This window comes from Lissotriton helveticus, chromosome 1_1, assembly GCF_964261635.1.
Source record: "Lissotriton helveticus chromosome 1_1, aLisHel1.1, whole genome shotgun sequence".
NCBI classification, from domain to species: domain Eukaryota; kingdom Metazoa; phylum Chordata; class Amphibia; order Caudata; family Salamandridae; genus Lissotriton; species Lissotriton helveticus.
Genome location: NC_136057.1, coordinates 1,291,824,131 through 1,291,838,960, shown reverse-complemented (window position 1 = coordinate 1,291,838,960; position 14,830 = coordinate 1,291,824,131). Strand labels below are relative to the sequence as shown.

Genomic DNA, 14,830 nt, shown 5'->3' with positions numbered 1-14,830 from the left:
CATTCGTCATCTGCATTGGCTAAAAGTAGAGAGCCGAATTAAATTTAAGGCCCTCTGTATTGCCTATAAGGCAGTGCATGGCGTCGGACCTAAGTTTCTGACAGAAGCGTTTCAGCTGTACACCCCCAAGAGGCAGCTTAGATCTGCCAACACCTGCCTCCTTCCAGTGCCTCGCACAAGAACTGCTACCTGGGGAGACAGGCGTTTTCTGGTGGCTACACCCAAACTTTGGAATCTATTGCCATTGGCGATTAAAACTGCCCCCAATCTGATGAGCTTTCGTAGGCTCTTAAAAACATGGTTGTTTAACCAGTAAGTTGCTGTCTGATCGTTTTAGCCTCCACATGCGCCGAGACACCTTCGGGTATTTGTATGCGCAATAAAAATCTCGAAAATAAATAAAATGTAAATGTTTGTATTTTATATAGCGCACTTCTACCCGGAGGCCTCGTAGCGCTGTATTCATACCGCTGCGGAACCCATCCTGGCTTTCCTGTGAAATGTCCACTCGTGGGCACCCCCAAGGTGAAGCCAAGCATCCACAGCGCTGCTGGGGCCGTTGTGGAGATTAAGCAAGCTATTGCCCAGAGTCACAGAGTGGGACCCATGATTAGACTAGGCACCGAGGCGAGAATTATCAGGTCCGGGGAAATTGAGCCCAAGACCCGCCGAGGCGGGAATCGGACCCTGGTCCCGGGCCAGACCTCTGCATCAGGGTCTGCCGCTCTAACCATTGAGCCACACTTCTCCACAAAATAAACAAAGATATGTTTGTGCTTACCTTTTTTAAGTATAGGGAGTCACTATTTTTGCATTCTATATTTTTTTCTACTTCTATATATTTTACATCCATATTTTTTCAGTGAACCCCTTTTAGTATTCCCACCTGTTAATCATTTGTGGATTGTTGTTGAGGGCTACCTTCCCTAATGGCAATTTGGACCTCCTCACCTCGACATGTCACATGATATGTACATTCTATTGACTCTGTCTGAACACCGTTTGTACTCATTCAATGTTGGGGTTGTTGTCCCAAAAGCTGTTTATTTGAAATTGCCTATGTACACATCTGTAAATAAATGCACTATTGTGAAGCCGCCTGTTGTCTGTTGCAGATAGGACTAAGTAGACCGTTGTGGCTGTGTACATATAAAATACACTTTTTAGCATCTAAAGGTAATTGGGCTACAGTCCCTATCACATGATCTGGTTGGACATGGCTGAGCATAATGTACCTCCTCTGTCATGGTATTATGTGGAAAATCTCATTGAACTATTGAACATCTGGATGTGACAATAACACCAGTACCTTGATTGGCACCCAGTGAAAAAGCCCAACTAATCACAAAATTGTATAACTGCACAAATTGGATCCTATGAGGCATGTGAGCCACTAACACATTTCACACATCCACAATACCGTGCAAAGTTGTCATGACAATGTCATCATGCACATATGTCAACATTGATGCATACATTGAAGATATTCTATAAGTTCTTTCATAATTCATTCACTGACAATATGCAGATAGTAATGGCCAGACTCCTTCTGATTTAGCACCATACCTATGCCACTCAAGGATGTATAAGCTCAGTGCTACACCTTGGATTTCCTTAAGCATGACCTGCATCTACTATGTATTTGAGGTCCTGCGTCAAATGATAAATGGTGTAGTGAGGCACACTGGGATACGTAGGGTCAATGTGCCTCTCTATCCCTGAGAGCCCTCACATGCATTGAGTGTGAGTGGAACCACACACAACATCAATTGTACTATATACGCACATAACAACAAATAGGATCCAGAGCAAAGACCCTGGAACCAAGCTACACATCCTTAGGTCAAGAGGAAACTTCAGACTAATGTTTTTCTAAGTTAGCAAGTAGTTGCACAAATTCACATTCATGAAATGCCACAATTAGCCAGTATTCAATGGTACTGTTGATTGACATTTCTGGGCAAGTGGGGGCCACTTACATGGCTACTAACTAGCAAACAAGAATTACCTACTAGTACAATGGTGCAAGAATAAGGGCGTAAGTGGCAGGCACCAGTGTGTGTCCCAGCACAGCCATTAACGGGTACTATGAGGTGACAGATCCATTCCACCTATACATGAAGCATAACTTACACATACAGTTCTACAATAGATGACTATCTTTGTTTGGCTGTGCATCAAGTCACACAAAGAGGACCAAAGAATGTTGAAGATTCCTTAAGTGACTCAAATGCAACATAGATTGACTGTTATCTCGAGGTGTCTCACAAAGTTACACATATCTACAAACACTGCAGGAAATTCCTACATCATGTCCTCAACTCAACCTAAGCAATTATGATAATTTGTACACAGGATATTATTACGCAGTTGTGAAAATAGAAAACATTTGTATGTATAAAAATATAATACTCACTAACTTACACTATCCAAACTAAGGTTAAACCAACTTAACCTACCTATCACACAGTAACTTATCTTACCACTACCTTAACATAGCTAAACGTAGCTTTTGCTATGTTATAAATTTGGCACAAATAACATGTTAAACATCAACCCCTCATCCCCCTTAACACACCTAGTCGCATAATACAAACTTTAACTACTCCTACACTTAAAATTACTACACAATACAATCTAAACAAATATATATTGTTATGGGTATTTTTATGTTTTTATGTTATTGTTATCTTAAAATGTATTTTAAAAAAGCCTAAATATTATCCCCACACTCACTAAAACTAGGGTGGGTGGTTAATTCCACTCAGCAGAGTGAGTTTGCAGAATGTTGCAATTCTGTACTCTGCTGGGAGTGCAAAGTTCAGCAAGAAACGCTGATTCTGCAGTGCAGCGGAGTTTGCCCACACCGCCTACCATTAATGACTATTTACAGAGACAAAATCCACCTTGGAGACAAAAGTCTCTTCCACATTCAAATGCCTCTTACCGTTTTCCGTTTTGCACCCAGCTTCAAGTGTTGCAGTCTCTGGGCGCTGTCTGGACCAGTGACATAGCCTGCCAACAGCCAAGCTGCTGCTCTGTGGAGGAGGAGTGGTCTCAATACCCTGAAACATGGAGCAGGCTTCACAACCCCAAAACACCTTTGGTCCTAGTAGTCCAGGGCCTCCTGCTGCATGGACAGATGCTCCTCCTCATTGACAATGAAAGATGGAACAGGAGAAGCTGTCTGGGGTAGTAAAGAGTGTCCAATGCCGTCTAAGCAAGAAGTACCTTAAGGTGAGGAGGTGGGACTATAGAATGGAGATGTGCCTGTGATCAAAAGGAGATTATTTGTGACTGGACATTGGCAGAGGGCACTGGGTGGGTCAGGGGAGGATATGTCTGGGGTAGAGGAAGTAAGCGATGTGAAGGTAGGCAGAACCAGAAGTGGGGAAATTGGATACTTAATCAATATGACCCTGTTCCCCACAAATATCGTAGTAGTCTCAGTAATCCTCAGCCTCTCCATTCTCTGTTGGTCCACAGAAAGTTCTACAGGTCAATCAGAGCTGTCTTCTGCCTGCCAGTAACACCTTGTTTATGTAGAGCTTCACACCTAATTTCTAAGATGCTCTAGCACCTTTATTAATGTCCGCAATATAAAAAAATAACGTGATCTCTCTTTCTTTCAAACCATCTCTCTCAGCTGCCTGAAGCATCACTCAATGATGGGATCTTTGTAGTCATGCTGGCTAGCATAAATTCAGACTCCAGTGTGCAATGAAACATGGGTGACATGTTTGTCTCTAGGATTCCCTAAGTGTTGTTTTGATGTAAAGGACAGACATACACCTTAGATACGTCATAGAAAACATCTAAGTTTTCATTGGTACTGGTGATTGAGAGAGGTTATCCTCACCGGCTGGTGAGAAACTCTTAAAGAGAGCTAGATACTACGATTGTGTTCATCTTTTGAGAGAAAAATCCCCTGAAGACAACAAACAATTAGTCTGCATCACTAAGCATTCTACGATCAATGCCAAGGTGAAACAGATTACTAGCTCCAACTGGCACATACTTAACAGTAATTGCACAGTGCAGACAAAATTAGAGAAGCCACTGTTCGCCTATAGATGAAATAAAAATATTAAAGATTTCATTGTTCACTCCCGGTTTACTAACTATCATGACCAATTGAAAACTGTACAAAAATCTATTTTAACGAATAACCCGATTAAAGGAACATTTCCTTGCTCTACCTGTATATCCTGCAAAGGCATCATTACAGGTGAAGAATTTAGTTGTAATGGGCACACCACCAGAGCACAAGAAATGTGGAATTGTAAGTCCACCAATGTCATTTACTTTATACAGTGCCCTTGCCAATTAGGTTCTATAGGGGAAACCTCCAGAATGATCCAAACACGCTTGACTGAACACCGTTCTGCTATCAGAACGAAGAGAATGGTTGCACCCATGGTGAAGCATTTCTCCGATTTGAATCATAGCCCAGAAGACATAAGATGGCGTATACTGGAAAAAATTCAAATCCCAGATTCCAAAGGTAGATCCGCAATAAGAAAGAAAAGGGAAGTGTATTGGATTTTTATTTTTGATACCTTCCGACGAGGCCTTAACAGCGAACTTCCCTGGGAAAATGCTATTTGTCAGTAAACCCAAACTAGCAATAAGTAAAAATTCCACCTGATCTTTATGAATGCAGTCCTGCATTATGTGAATTTATTTAATGAAGTAACCCAATAAGTCATTCTACATCCTTATAAAATCTTCATTCAGGCTATACAAGCCTATCTGTATACATAGTCTAGGTATTCAGTTCCTCCTCTTTGCCGGCTATTTACACGATAGTCCGTCATCACTTTCTTGTACTTTGAATGACAGTCCTTCTATGCTGTCGATAACCCGCTTATTATGTTTGTTTTTACCTACACGATAGTCCGTCTTTTATCCCTAGTATGTGGATCGACAGTCCTTCTACGCTGTCCATAACCCGCCCCCGAAGTCAGTTCCTATCTCAGGTGCACCTATTTACACCTTAATTGAACTTCGGATTCAGTTGCACGCAGTATATAAAAAATGTGCGAAACTTTCACTTGCTGCAATCATCCTGAGAAGCCACAGAACCCCGCGCCTCGCTCTTGGATCGTTCGAGTCCTTCAACAGCATAATCCGGTAAGCGCATTCTGACCCTGCTTATAACACCGTAAGTCGTGAAGGCATAGCTTTATGCTAAATACTGACTCAATACCTCATTCTCTTTATCTCTTAGTTGCAGCATTGTACTGCCAAGAGGAAGATCTTCGTATTAAGAAGGCTCCCTTGCTGACTAATTACCGTGAACGAACTTTTAACTTTACGAGGTATGTTTCATGCCTTTCTAAATACGCTAAAAATCAGTACTCATTCTGTAATATCAAAGAAGATGTTTTATTAATCTTCCACTTCCTTATTCATAGATTCTTATAAAACGACCTGAAGAGCGAGTGTTGATACCTAATAAACTAGATCAGGTATTTATTTAAAAGAATTCTTACTCTGTGAGTTGTAAATTTCTGGAACCCTGAGTTTAATTAGTCATATGTTATTTCTTGTCCTCAGGACTCTGACTGGTCTCTAAATAAACATGAATCATCAATAAAGAACATAAAATATGACGGCCTTTTCTGTTTTTATCCAGGTACTAATGTGACTACCAGTCCTTTAATAAATAAGCTACATTCCTCCGTTAACTGTATTAATATTTATAGAATATCTAACCAATTGGTAATATGATAATCTCTCTTCGGTATTAGACTGCATTCAGATCAACAATAGATCCTTCAGATAAGATCGTTATGTTAACTTTCTAATAATAACATATGATATGCCATGGATGATTTTTGATGAGGTATTACCCCATATCGGCTGTTGAGTAAACATGCAAATGAATAAATATCCCGCCTATAATATCCCTCTCTTTTTATATAGTAACACAAGCGCTTTTGCTATTAATTTGAAGCAACGACCCATGGCTTCATGACCTTTTTGAACAATTATTAGGTAAAGAAGATTAATTATTAATTTGATTATTCACTCAAGTTGCTATACCTAATATCCAATCTAAAATAATAGAATTGTGGTGTTCTGTTTCAGTTTCTTATCTAGATTACTGTTGTATAAAAGACAAGACTGCATTTGATGATTTCTTTACTTCTCGGTGCCTTTGCTAAAATTGTGTAAGTATATCCTGAAGATTGCTTTTCCCCCTTTTGACGCCCTTGAAAAACAGTGTAAATATACCTTACACACTATGTGTAATTCCTCATTAACTATCATGAATTTGAATCCACGAGTCACTTTATCTATCCCTATGCCCCTTGGTCGTGTTATGCTTGAAATACACAAAGAAATGAAAGCCCTTATTGAGGGCCAAGAGTAAAAATGTATACTTGTTTGATATAATGAAGGTGATGTAATTTGCAGGTCAAATGTGTTAATGATCTTATAACTTGCTTAGATATGATATTCTTTTTATAAATATATTGGAGACTATTACTATTTTCAAATTTGGTTTTCTTCCTTTTTTCCTTCATTGTACAGGATACACGTGGCTACTCCAGAAGAAGGCGCTGGTCGCCGAAACGCGCGTAGAGAATTAATTTGTTAATGCCACCTTTTTAATATGTCTTTTTACTTAATGTTTGAGAATTAATTCGTTGATGCCACCTTTTTTAATATGTCTTTTCACTTAACGTTTTAAATTGTGTATTGAATGATTTTTGTTGATAATTTGCTGATTTCTTAATTTCCTTTTTTTTAAAATATATGAATTGTATATTTGTTTGTGCTCCTTTTTAATTTGGTAAATAATAACATTTGAATTTAGACCTACTTACATCCCTTTTTCTTTGTTTAGTTCTTTGTAACAGAATTAATCTGTTGTTCAAGTGCCTTGGTTGTTACCTTTCACTCTGTTAATCCCTGACCTAGGACTTGCAGTATCTATTTGTTCAGGGGGTCCTTGATACTTTCACGTAACTCAACTCAACCTAAACAATTATGATAATTGCAGCATAAATTCAGACTCCAGTGTGCAATGAAACATGGGTGACATGTTTGTCTCTAGGATTCCCTAAGTGTTGTTTTGAAGGAAAGGACAGACATACACCTTAGATACGTCATAGAAAACATCTAAGTTTTCATTGGTACTGGTGAACTGAGTGCCGAGTAGTAGTGAGCTGTTGTGCGTTCAAACTTATTGTAAGGCTGCATGACTTTTCAGTATGTAACTGTTGTTAGGTTTTACTGATGAACACACAGATCTGCATAAGGTATTATTCATGAGACATAGCAATCTGTATACATGTGCAGCACAATGCAGCACACATTGAGGAGTACACATACAAGCAATGCCAAAAGAGATCTGCTGCTTAGCCTTCAACATTGTGTGTTTGGGAAATTTGTTTGCATCCCTTGGACATTTTTGCAGGTTAAGTATGGGAATGCACCTCCATTTTGGTATTTCAGCTATATGTGAAATTCTCTAACCATTGAATTGGCACTTGTGGCAGGGTATGGGAATAGTGCAACATAACTGGTGCTTGTTTAACGGTTCAATGATGTAGGCATTCTGAGGCACACTAAGTAACCTTACTTTACATTATCTGATTATATATATTCCTCATGCTATAAATCATGCATGTTCCCAAATTGCATAAAACACAAATGATAAATATTCCATGGTTATGTTGGGCATTACTGATAAAGGTACATAACAAAAGGCAGATAAAACAGACATACAGACCTACTGGTCCACCGATCACCAGTCGAAGGTAGTTTATGGCATCTGCTTCCCAGGAGATGACATCTATCCATTTATGTTTCATTTGGTAGGTAGTATGGCCCATTTGGCAGGACAGCCTGTCTCACCCTGCTACCAGCTGCAAACATCCTTGGGAGGTAAGGGACTATCAACCACATCAAACTGCCCAACTCTGCCTCACTAAAGTTCCTACCCTTCCCAGACATTGTGGACACCATACCAGAAACACTACTGCTCAAAACTAACACCCCAATACAACCTACTTCCCCCAACAAGAAATACCCAAAAAACAAACTCACAACAATACAAAGACAATTATTACAAAACCACAATGACACTGCACCAACAATATGACAGACAGAAACAAAATATAGTCCAATCCCACACTGACACAACCAAAATGCGTTTTTTTCACTGACACACACTTCAAACACCTCCAACACCAAGCACAGACTAACAGAGACTAAGAGAAACTGAAAGTAACTTCACACTTCCTAGTTTGCACACAATGCTTTTCAACATATTGACACAGATGTGCGGCTTATGACCTGCACATTGGGGGTAATGCAACTCGCAAATGGGTTGATGAATGGTTTCTGACCCACAGAAGTGGCATATTGTCTGGGATACACCATAAGGAATTATGGAATGCAGGAAAACACACCTTGGTCTCACGTCTCTTGCTCCTCGTTTCTTACATGACAGGTATATTTTTTCTGATGTGTGAATTTTCAGTATTCATAGTGCCCACTTCATGGGGAGTTGGCGCAGGGCAGTGCAGCAAATCACCTTGCTGCACTGCTCCATGTCGAAGTTAAAGGGCAGAAAGCCACTGTATTCTTCCTATAGGGTGCATTCCTGTCAATTCACTCTGCATTGGCACATTTTCTGGCAGCCTAGCTACAATGCAGGCACCCTTGCCCAATAGTGCCAGGGTGCCTGTGTTTGGCCTAGATAGCCAAACCAGCACCGGCACAAGGAAAGAGGCAACATTTGAAGGTGTTATGGTATATATACACCTTACATTCCTTGCAATGTGCTTGCAAAAATATTTGTGCGAAGGCATAGTATTTGTGCTGCACCTGTGGACATGCCCATTATATGCCCCTCGGTTGACACTCACAGGACATCATGTACACTATACTGTGATCCACATATGTTAGACAGAAACCAACATTATGAAGTTCAGGTCACACACTCAGTCATGGCACACTGATTTGTTTGGTACTACACTCACTTTGGAATGTGGCAGAGGGTCGGTAGCTAAACACACTGTAGCAGCACACACAATCGCTGCATGTGCACACTGCTATACATTGGAGACTTTCTGTTGTAAATGGCCTGCACAGGCACACATGTTTGGAACATAGTGTTATCATGTACACATATATCAGAACACATGATGCAGGTCTGGGGTGTGTATGTCACACAGTAACAGACCTTGGAATAGGTGAGTGAGCCATTAGTCATCACTGCAGTAAAACATGGTTAAATAGTCAAATTAATTTGTGATGTTCAATTAACATGATGCTACCATTCACACGTGATCTCTGTCTTACTCTTGTGCGTGCCTCGTGGTCCAAGGATATTACATTCCCTGACACATGTAAGGGCACACGCTCAACTTACAGTTCATCTCTGGGCGGATACAACATTTTTGATGCACGCAATAATACGCTTGTACACTCAGGTCAGAGTTGCACAAGTCTTGCCATGCAAAGGAAAGTTCATATCACAATCCCGCCCTTCTACCATGTGCAATGGGTTAGTGTGTATGCATTTATTGTTTTATCTGCTCTTTAATCCAAGTGAAACCACACTCTTGACATCTTAGTATTATTCAGGTGTCAGATGTTTGTATATAACCTATCCAGTGTCATACTGCTCTGGCTTTTTACTCACTGTACAATGGTATCTGCTCATATTGGATTTTTTCAGGTCTTTGTTCCTCATTTCATTGCTGAGCAATGCATTGCAAATGTGTTCTTTATTTACGTTATCAGTAAACAACAAAGTGGACGGACCGTGAAGGGGATCCAAATGTTAGGCTGAAGCAATGTCATACACTGGAATGGGAATAACCTTAGGGTTTTTATGAAGAACCCTCACTCACCAACCTAGTTGGTGACATGATTCATCACTGGGTTCCCAGCCGGGCTGCAGAGTGCAACCCAGCCGTGCTACGATGCCTGAATTATAGCGGAGTGTTTTTTGGTTTTGTTTGAGTGAGGAGGGAGTGCTCAGGGTGTGGTTATAAAAGTAACTCTGAGATACTCAATGTATACCTTTATTCTTGAATTCTAGGGCACGGTTAAAAACTGAGAGGGGATAATTATGTAGATATGAATGATTTTAAGTTTCCCCATTTCCTGGTCGACATGTTTCAGCCTCGACAAGAGGTGCTGAGGCTTTCTTCAGGATCAAAGAAGGTGACTAAGTGAGTGTATTGCAGCACACACGCTAAGGTTTGCTGTGGTGCAGTGATGTTACCGTGCTTAGGGGTCCCATCGTAAAAAAAAGAGTATAACAGCTACAGATCGTTTGCAGCCATTATCGATCCCGGAGGGGGCAGACTCCTGTAGTCACACAGTCCTATCCGTCTTCCTGCGATACTTAGAGCGATCCTTCTCGGTACTGTAGCAATATGTGTTATATGTGTCAATGTAGCAAGGAAATAGTTCACATGTGCTGTGTTTTGTGATCCACTTGTATGCTTTCTTTACAAGTGATAGCTTTTAAATGTTCGCATGACCCTAGGCCTTTGTTCATGAAAAATGTCACTTACTATCTCTGACGGTATCTGCAAATACGTTACTTACAGCCAAATGCTATCATTCTGCATGGTAACACATTGTTGATATACATTGCAATGTGAGGTTATTCTCAGGTTTGGTAGTTAGTCGTTTGTGTTCCTAACTTCACTGAGTCCCAGCTGTTGGACACTTTGCTACTGCACAACACAGCAAGACTGCTAGCAGCGCAGGTCTGCACTGTTCACGTGCAAGGGGAGAGTAATGATCAAATTGGAATAGGAAATGTGGCATGCCTGGCTTGTACCTTTATTGCAGTACACTGCTTCACATTTAATTTCTATATATGTGCAATTGATAGGGGAGACACATGGCCCCATGTTGCTCAATAGGTCTGATGACATGAATATTACATTTGAGGCTAATTTCCATTTGACAAGATGTGGGTGAGTTGAAGTTTATTGGGTCTGTGACATAAACACCAACACAAATGATGCATTCAAACATTTATTTCCATGTTGGACCTTCCTATTATGTTCGGACATTCTCTCCATCAAAGTACATGTACTTTAAGAGAAGAAATTCTGCATAAGGTAGGTGCGTCACCAACTACCAGCCACTGTATTTTGGATCACTCCTTCATAGGGTCCGGAGCATCGTGGTCCACGTCCCACAGGACATTTGTCCGGAAACAGAAAAGAATGGCACAAATCAGGATAATTTATGCAGGTCAAAGAGGATGAGTATAGCAATCTACCCCCTGACATGTCCAGGCATCTGAACTGGGGTTTCAGCATACCAAAGCTTCTATCCACGATGTTACAGGTCATGACCAGCGCATGATTGTAGTGTCCCTCCGACTCAGTGTGTGGATGCACTTCTGGGGTCAGGAACCAAGGCTGGAGACCATATACTTGATCAGCCGAAAGTTAGACATGCTTTTGCTCTCTATTACAGCTTCAATCATGACTGTGTGATTTATGTGTACTGGATTACTCAAACACATTTATTACTGTATTTCAAAATATGTGTTACTTATACAGTAGGCCATAGGTTTTCATATATCTCTTCCAGTTCTCTGAGATTGCAAATATTGAGCAAGGCCTGATACATTATACACTTCTACATCCTGGCTTTCATGTTTATCCAGTTGCGCTCTGTGATGGGTATTTAGAGATGTACCTGATCAATCTGCGTTATGTACACTCATTATATGTGTGAAGTGACAGATTATTAATCTGATATCGATTTAGTTGGTCCTTATTAGGTAGGTTGTTCCATTGCCAACATGTTTAACATTCACATACAAATGTCCATGTTGAACCGCAGATTGTGTTTGTGGCTACATGACATTGGCACAGCCGTTTCATAGTTCAATTACTTGACCATGTGATTTTGGAGCATACACTTGGTGCAGGTCAAAAATGTCACATGAAATGCCATGCTATTTACTGTCAGCATTCAAGTATTGTTTTTGCCAGAAACGTTGTCATGGTGCACTTTGAATGATGCTTATGTATTGCAATGTGGGCTATATTTATGTGGGATGCACTGATGTTCTTACAAGGAGCTTTCTACTCTAAAAGTAAACACAACACATTGGTTTTTCACATGTATGTGTATGACTCTAATTTTTAGGGAATTGTTTACTATACCTTTAATTTTACTAATTGCTGTCGCTAATGTATGTTGAGATTGGTATCCAGAGTAAACTGTGGTGCTTTATCCAAGCTGGAATTCATTCTATGTTGGTGACTGATGCATGACATGTTTGGCTGCATTGCGTTTGTCTTAATGAGTTTCATACTGCTAGATTCATATGCTTTTCATTTGCGCTTCTTACTCCACAGCACAGGTAAGCCATCACATTGGTTACATCAGTCAATGCGGCCTTCAACCTATGTGTATGTGTGTACACAGACTGTCGGTATTGCTGAGACATATGCATCTTTTTACTGTTGGTGGCCCAATGTTGTCCAGTATTGACATTTACACATGTCTGGGGACTAAACTGACATGTAACACATGGCCTTAACACATACTTCTTCCTGGCTTAGTCCAGTAACTTTAATCAACATACAACTATACTGTTATGTGTGACACACTTGCTCATTTCCACAGTACTTTTTCTCACACCATTGACCTTGTTGACCTTTGACTGATACCAAGAGTAGGTAAGCCATTGATTAGACACCTAGCTCAGACTTTTCTCGTGTTGCCTCTGTACTCATGTGGACTTGTCTGTCATACCACAGGGTTTCATTAGTGATTCGTTACCTAGTGCAGTTGATGTGGTTTCATCCATCCATACATAGAGAAATTATACATTGCTACTCGCTGACGTTCTATCGCTACTCCCATAGACAGATTAGTAAGTGGATGTCAGTTTGGGAAATCATAGTCTACACTTGCAGTGCGTTGTTCCCACTATATGCACATGACACAATGGCCCAGATATTTGGGAAAGTGGCACTACAGTGCAGCAAGTCATCTATCTTCACTACACTGTATCACTGAGAAATGGCAGTAGTGCAGAGTATTTAGGGTATACTGCACTTTCCTCATATTTCAGGCTACGCTGGCACATAATGTACTGCCGAGCACAAACATAGGCACACTTGCACCATGGTGCTTGGGTGCCTGCATTGCATATGGTTGTCTTTGTGAAAGAGGGGCACCTACCTGAATATTATGAACCATCAGAGCCCTGACCTTCTATGTACGTGCGCCACAGAACACAGCACACATAGGAAACAGGAGTGATTTGGATCACTTCAGTTTTTTTTCCTTGTTACACATCACCTGGGGAGACCAATTGATTTGTCACATTTTGAGGTTTACCTGGTGTGGGATACATGACCTGCCTTCCCAAACTATTTTATGTGGCTTGTCTTCATCTACCACAGCCAATGTGTCATTACCTATGCCTCTGTTGGCGATGCCCAGGACTTTTGATGCATTTCAATCTCTGCATGGCGCTTGCCAGCAATGCGTCACACATTGACAAAATCAAAAATATCACTGCATGAGTTTTATGCTGGATTTTACCGGGGAACACCGAAATGGAATATTCTAGTCTCTCTGTGAGGAGTCGTCTCTGGCGCAGGTATTTTCCCACACATGTCTACAAGAACAGGCCCATATGGCCACATGCGTCAACTTGTAGATATCGAGTGCTGCCTGTGTGTCAAAATTAGTGACACAATGCCGGCACAGGCCTCTCTTGGATATGCCTCTAAGTATTACAAGTACCCTTGAGTTATTGAAGAGAATCGTCTCAATATGACAATTTCTGCTTAACATAGAAGACGGTGCGCACCAACCTATGTACGTGTTCTTTTTTTGGTATCTGTAAAGTTTTCACCATAGAATGAATGCTGCAGATAGTAGAATATTTAGCACCTTTAGATCTTGGTTATTTCTAGAAAATAGTATATTTTTTGACAGATGTTGCATAGAATGTGCACTGTTCTTAGCATATTTTTTTAATAGTCTGTGGTGTACTTCTTATGACAGCTTCAGTGTTTGCAAGCAGTGTAGTATAAGGTAAACTCTCTCTGTAGAGTAAGCACTGTTTACAGTACTCAGTTCTCTACTGATATCAACTTCATTTCTTAATGTAGGTTCGGTGTGTGTCAGGGGTTGGATACAGCCAAAAGCTGTCTGAGTAGGACATTTGTTATGAAATTGGCATACACTATTTTGGCTTTATACCTATTTATTACCATACTCCATGAGGGTTTCCCATATATCTGTGGTTGATTGTTAATGTGAACTATGCTGCGCGTAAAGCCATAGCAATTTACACAGCAATATCCAAGAAAACGAAGCTTGGATGATGTAGAGCTTTCTGATCGGCCCAGGTAGCTTTATTTCACTTGGGCTATCTCACTCCCATCGGAGTCAGACTCTAGCAGGTGTGAGTGCTCTGATTGACTGCCAAACAAGGAGATAAATTGTCCTGGTGGCCATTACAGGACTTGGGCCAATTCATTTTATTTCAAAAGCCCAGAAGCTTCAAGGTCGCACTCAACTGCCAATTACCATTGTGGTTCCTGTAAACTAACCGGAGTGAAATAAAATAAATTTGCACGGTTGTCCTGCCGTGAAGGTTTGCACCATCTGGCATGAGTGAAGGCTGCGCAAACAGGAACTTTACCGATTTGTGCAACAGCACTGCCAATATGGAATTAATTAGCCTGCTTTGCATCACGGGGCCCACTGGAGGGTTTTTCTAAAAGAAATGAAGATTGCTGTAAGAAAATGAAATGTTACACGGAACAAAGGACCACATGTCCCTGCATGCATCACAAAGGAC

General features: G+C 40.7%; 1 protein-coding gene across 1 annotated transcript in view; it reads right to left on the bottom strand.

The window, feature by feature from the left end:
- LOC144763898 (hyaluronidase-5-like) overlaps positions 1 to 14,830 on the bottom strand; it is a 396,285-nt gene that overhangs the window by 370,713 nt on the left and 10,742 nt on the right. The window lies entirely within an intron of this gene.